We start from the raw sequence: 5364 nt of genomic DNA on the forward strand, positions 1-5364 counted from the left end.
ACAACTTGTTTTGACAGGACTAGAAAGTTCACCTGCATTCTCGTCCAAACATAAATATTGTGTTTACAAAATATAATATCGGTACTTTCCCACAAAGTACAAATAAGTCAACTACATGCAACACACAAAACTGAACCAAAGTTCAGCAACGGCAGCGTTTCCCAACAAACACTAATCGCCCCCCCCCCCCCCCAACCCTTCAACCTAAGGTTGCAGGGCCGGACTATGCTAAGAGGAGAGGGGGGGTTGCCAGTGGTGGTCCAGGGGGATGTTCCCCCTGGCGGGGTCAAGGGGCAGGGGGCGAAGCCCCCTGAAGCTGATGGGAAGGTCATATTCTGAGATAGGAAAATGGTCGCTCCTTGCATAAAACGGCATAAAATAAACAATAATCAAAAAATGTTTTAAATAAGTGAGGTACATGTTTAGGCTAGGGTGGGGGGGGGGTTGCGCAACCCCCATAATCCGCCCCCCCCCCCCCCCCCGGTAGTCCGGCCCTGGGTTGTATTCTTGTGCAGGGGTAAAGGTTTCTGTCGAGGACTTCCTTTTATGCTGAAAAATCGCATCTGCCTATCTAAATACAATCAGCTTCTAAGCACTAGAGAAAACAAAATAGGACAAATATTCTGGGGCTGAAGAGTCTGAGTGATTGTGCAAGCTTTTAAAACTGTTGTCAGCTATCTTAATGCACATATTAAAACAACAACCATGTTTCAAAATCTTTATGAAAATTGACAAATCCAAGAACCCCATTACTCATTGATTTGTGAAACGGTATTAATGATGATTCAAATAAAAAAATAAAAAAATAATGGTATTCCTTCACAAGTTCTAGTTGTCAATGATAATATATTGTAAGAAGCCTATACATTCTAGACAGACACTTAGGCCAAACAAAAATATATGTTGGTTTAGGGTAACCCGACCGACCTTATTTTTTCCCGCCGACCCTAAAACTTTTTCTTCATTTAAAAAAACACACCCAACTTTTGGCACATTTTCTGAACCATACTTTAACTCTTACCAGTTCGCTCCCTTGCCCATCGTAAGCAAGCTTACGATGCCCCCCCTGTAGTTTTCCACTGACCAATTATCTAATTATAATTTTTTTTTGTTTTTGTTTTTTACATTGGATGGGTCGGACAGTGGATAAACTCATATTTAAGACACACTTTATGACTGAAACAAGCTGGGTTTTTGTTATAAGTTAGTTATAGAAATGCATTATTAGGCACAAAAAAAAACAAAAGTCTGTCAACGGTAACATAGGCCAAACAAATAGGGTCGGTAGGTCGGGACTTTTTTAAAAAAAAAATTTTATTTCCCCAAAACATATTTTTAAGTTATTTTTCCAAAAAACAAAGCCCCCCCTTTTTTTTTTTTTTTTCCAAATTTTTTTTTTTTTTTTTAAAAATTTTTCAAATTTTTTTTTTCAAATTTTTTTTTTCAATTTTTTTTTAATTTTTTTTTTTACCAAATGCCAAACAAAAGTCTAGGGTCGCGCGAAAAAATAAGGTCAGTCAGGATACCGTAAACAGAATATTTTTTTTGGGGGGGCCTTAGGCATGAAACGTCCAACTTTGAAATTTGGGTGGGGGTATTCAGGTGACAATAACTTTTTTGTTTATCAGCAAAACTCTATAAAACTTTGCTATGTTATGTAAAATGAATGCCCAAACAGACTAGTTAGCAGCATATCTAAAATAAACTGAACACAAAAAACATTTCTTCTTTGTGTTTGTCACGTGTTCCAAAAAATGGGCGTACAAATTTCAACAAAAATCATGTTGTCACCCCCATAAAATTTTTACCTTTAAAGATAGCACAATTCTCTTTGCAAATATGAAAAGCTTATTCATTTTCCTTTCATTTGATATATAACTTTCTATATTTCAGTTAGAATATGACCCCAGATAGCCACTCGGCAAGTAGGCACCAACAGCACTGTAAAATATGCCCTAAAACCCCCGAACTGTCCTTTAAAATCGACCAAATTTATTATTATTTTTTTTTAAACAAACCGACCTACCGACCTACCGACCCTATATCTTTTTTGGTCACGTGTTTTTTATCGCGGTTCAGAAACATTCACTCTAGCCAAGCACACTAAACACCGTGCATGTATGTATAGATCTATAAAACACAGAAACAAAGAATAACACATGTTTTATTCATACAGTCAGGTAATGACATATTATATTACAGTGTTCTAGATGGTCGAACGTGTAGCAAAGACCTGTACGTGTGCGTGTAGATATTGCGTCACCCGTGACTCACTTTTTGCCCCAATGTTCCAAAATTAATGCATAATACTTGCTCCCACCAAGACTGCAGATCTTGGCAAACGCGCGACGTAAAAACTAGATTTGATGACGTTACCCGGACACGTTCCCCTACACGTCCTAAAAAATGTTGATCTAGATCTCGCTATTATGTACCTGGGTGAAGGTAATGACATTATTACACGTAGGTGGGTGGCGAAGGTATCTTTGAGGTGTCCAAACGAAATTGAGCTGTAAACAGTTCGATGACGTCAGGCTAAACCAGTGTCTTCAGAATAACGTTTGGTGTCAGGATTGCATGTCACGTGTGTTACGCGATTGGGAGGAGGAGGGTGGTGACGGTGGTAGAAACAGTTGACATCGCCATTGTAATAAGCTGACAGCTTGATTTAAGCTAAAGTGCGCCTCTAAATACTATTTTTTTGTATTCAACGACTTGACGATTCTTTTATTCACTCCGATATATTTCGTGCTGTTGCAACCCAGAAACGCAATGTTTTGATCAGTACACCGTTGCGATGGAAACGGGTATAAACGGTGGCCATTTTGAATAATTTACGCAGGTTGTAATTTACTCATCTATTGAGTTTTAGGTGTCATTCTTTCAGACTTGTAGATTAGGACGTGACCTACACAATGACAACAGCTTTTCTGTTTTAATTTAATTTTTTTTTTATAGACATTCAACAGTAATGTAGAGGTATTTTGACGTTATTTGAGTGTAACAATGGTTACTGCCTACACAATAAAGTTCTTGAAAACGTTGTTGTCACTATGAAAAGCATACATTTTGCTTTTTCCCCGCGAAATTATAGACACAATTTGACAACCGGTTAGTGGGAAACGCGTTTCATAAGGTAACCAAGCGCAAAAATAGCTAAACTGAGAAATATGAGGACAACTGCACCACATGTGTACTGACGCGGGAAGCATATACTTATGCATGTGATATACCATTCAATTTTTGACAACCAAAGCTGGACTTGCTCGCAGAAGCTTCAACAGCAGGTCGGGTCATGCACGCGGATATTCAGTCTAACTCTCCTTTTAAAGGTCCTTGTCTACATTTTTATACCGAAATCGCCATTTGACCATTAAAATGCAGAGTCTATTATCTACAAATATCAACAATACACCCCTTTTCGATCAGGAAAGACGAAGCCAGTGTAGCCGTTTGAAAATTCATTGTAGTATTCCAGCGTTGTACTCATAGTAGGATATCTTTATTTGGAAAATGCCAAGCGCAAAACTCCTCTCAAATCTCGTGCATTTCGTGCGTTTAAAAAAAAGCGTGGACAGCGCTCCAGTGTCAAACTGTTGCTGCACTTGTTTGGGCGTGGCTATAAGCATAGTGACATGAATTTGATTGGTCAGTATTTTTAGGCAAAGCACATGTTCTCAGCAAACAGAAAACAAAATATTGGAAGCGTGAGTCACGCTACCCAAAAATAAAATCTTTTTTTACATATATTTGTTTTTCTATAACTTTTCCCCCCATGGTTCATTCATCATCTGACATAACTTTTTAGCGAAATCTAACCATAAGATTATTGAAAAAAAAGCAAAAATGTAGACGACCACCTTTAAGACCTTTAAGAGCCCGGTAGCTCAGTTGGTAGAGCACTGGACTTGTGATCGGAAGGTCGCAGGATCGAATTCGGGCCAGGACGGACACGGGTCAACTTTATGTGCAGACCCAGAGACGGAAGCCATGTCCCACCCCCGTGTCATCACAATGGCACGTAAAAGACCTTGGTCATTCTGCCATAAGTGCAGGTGGCTGAATACACCTAAACACGCAGACACCTGGGTAGCGCGACTCCGTTGCTGCTAGCTTTCCACTGGGAGGAAGCGACCCGAATTTCCCAGCGATGGGACAATAAAGTAATGAAAATGAAAATGAAATGAAATGAAAATGAAATGGCAAAAAATCAGGTCTTTAAAGGGAGGTAAATTTACAGAGCTTATGAATAAAACATCTGAATGAGCAAGGGCTTAACATGGAGGAAGCCTTAAACTGGGGGATCTTAAAACGGGGGTTCGACTGTCTATGCGATGTGAAGCTGTTTTCTTTTGCACAATGTCTCCATATGTAGTTGTGAAGGCACTAACTTGCACTATGCGTCTTCATTCACTGACCGGCACGGTTGGCCTAATGGTAAGGCGTCCGCCCCGTGATCGGGAGGTCGTGGGTTCGAACCCCCGCCGGGTCATACCTAAGACTTTAAAATTGGCAATCTAGTGGCTGCTCCGCCTGGCGTCTGGCATTATGGGGTTAGTGCTAGGACTGGTTGGTCCGGTGTCAGAATAATGTGACTGGGTGAGACATGAAGCCTGTGCTGCGACTTCTGTCTTGTGTGTGGCGCACGTTATATGTCAAAGCAGCACCGCCTTGATATGGCCCTTCGTGGTCGGCTGGGCGTTAAGCAAACAAACAAACAAACTTAATTCACTGACGTAAACATACCCAGGCAATGATTAAAGGAGCATCTCTCATCGACTGCAAAGATATTTTAACTTAGTTTTTGGCACACCTGAACGGGCGTGTCAGCACCGGTTTAATATCCCACGCCTTGAGCTATTTGATGAAACCACAGTCTAGTGTTGTGTATAAAATAGTCAACATATCGGCTCATTATATCTGATCGGTCCAAGGTTTTACAGAAGGTCATTCACCCTCTATGAGACTCGCAACAAAAATCTTCCTCTTGGCTGTCGCTTGTAGATTGAGGCAATTTTGTATTGGATTAATTTCGCTGATTGTGACCGATGTGAGTTACTTATAAAAATAATCCCACCTTGAACGGAAACAGATAGCAGCCAGGATGTTGACGCTTGGTGAAGCCTTGCCGGGGGGTAGGTGGAGGTTGTTTTTAATTACTTAATTACTTACTTATTGTTTCGTTATTTTGTTAGAATTTATATATGATGAATTTGATGTTTATGTATGGTTTTTATTCATAGTAGATATATGTAAAGCGCGGAGAGCATAGTTTACTGTGGTTCGAGCTATATAAGTTGACATTATTAATATTATTAAAACAATTGAGGTAACTGTTCAAGAAGATAAGTTGTTTTACGACGA

The sequence above is a fragment of the Littorina saxatilis genome, linkage group LG5 (genome assembly GCF_037325665.1).
Source record: "Littorina saxatilis isolate snail1 linkage group LG5, US_GU_Lsax_2.0, whole genome shotgun sequence".
NCBI lineage: Eukaryota > Metazoa > Mollusca > Gastropoda > Littorinimorpha > Littorinidae > Littorina > Littorina saxatilis.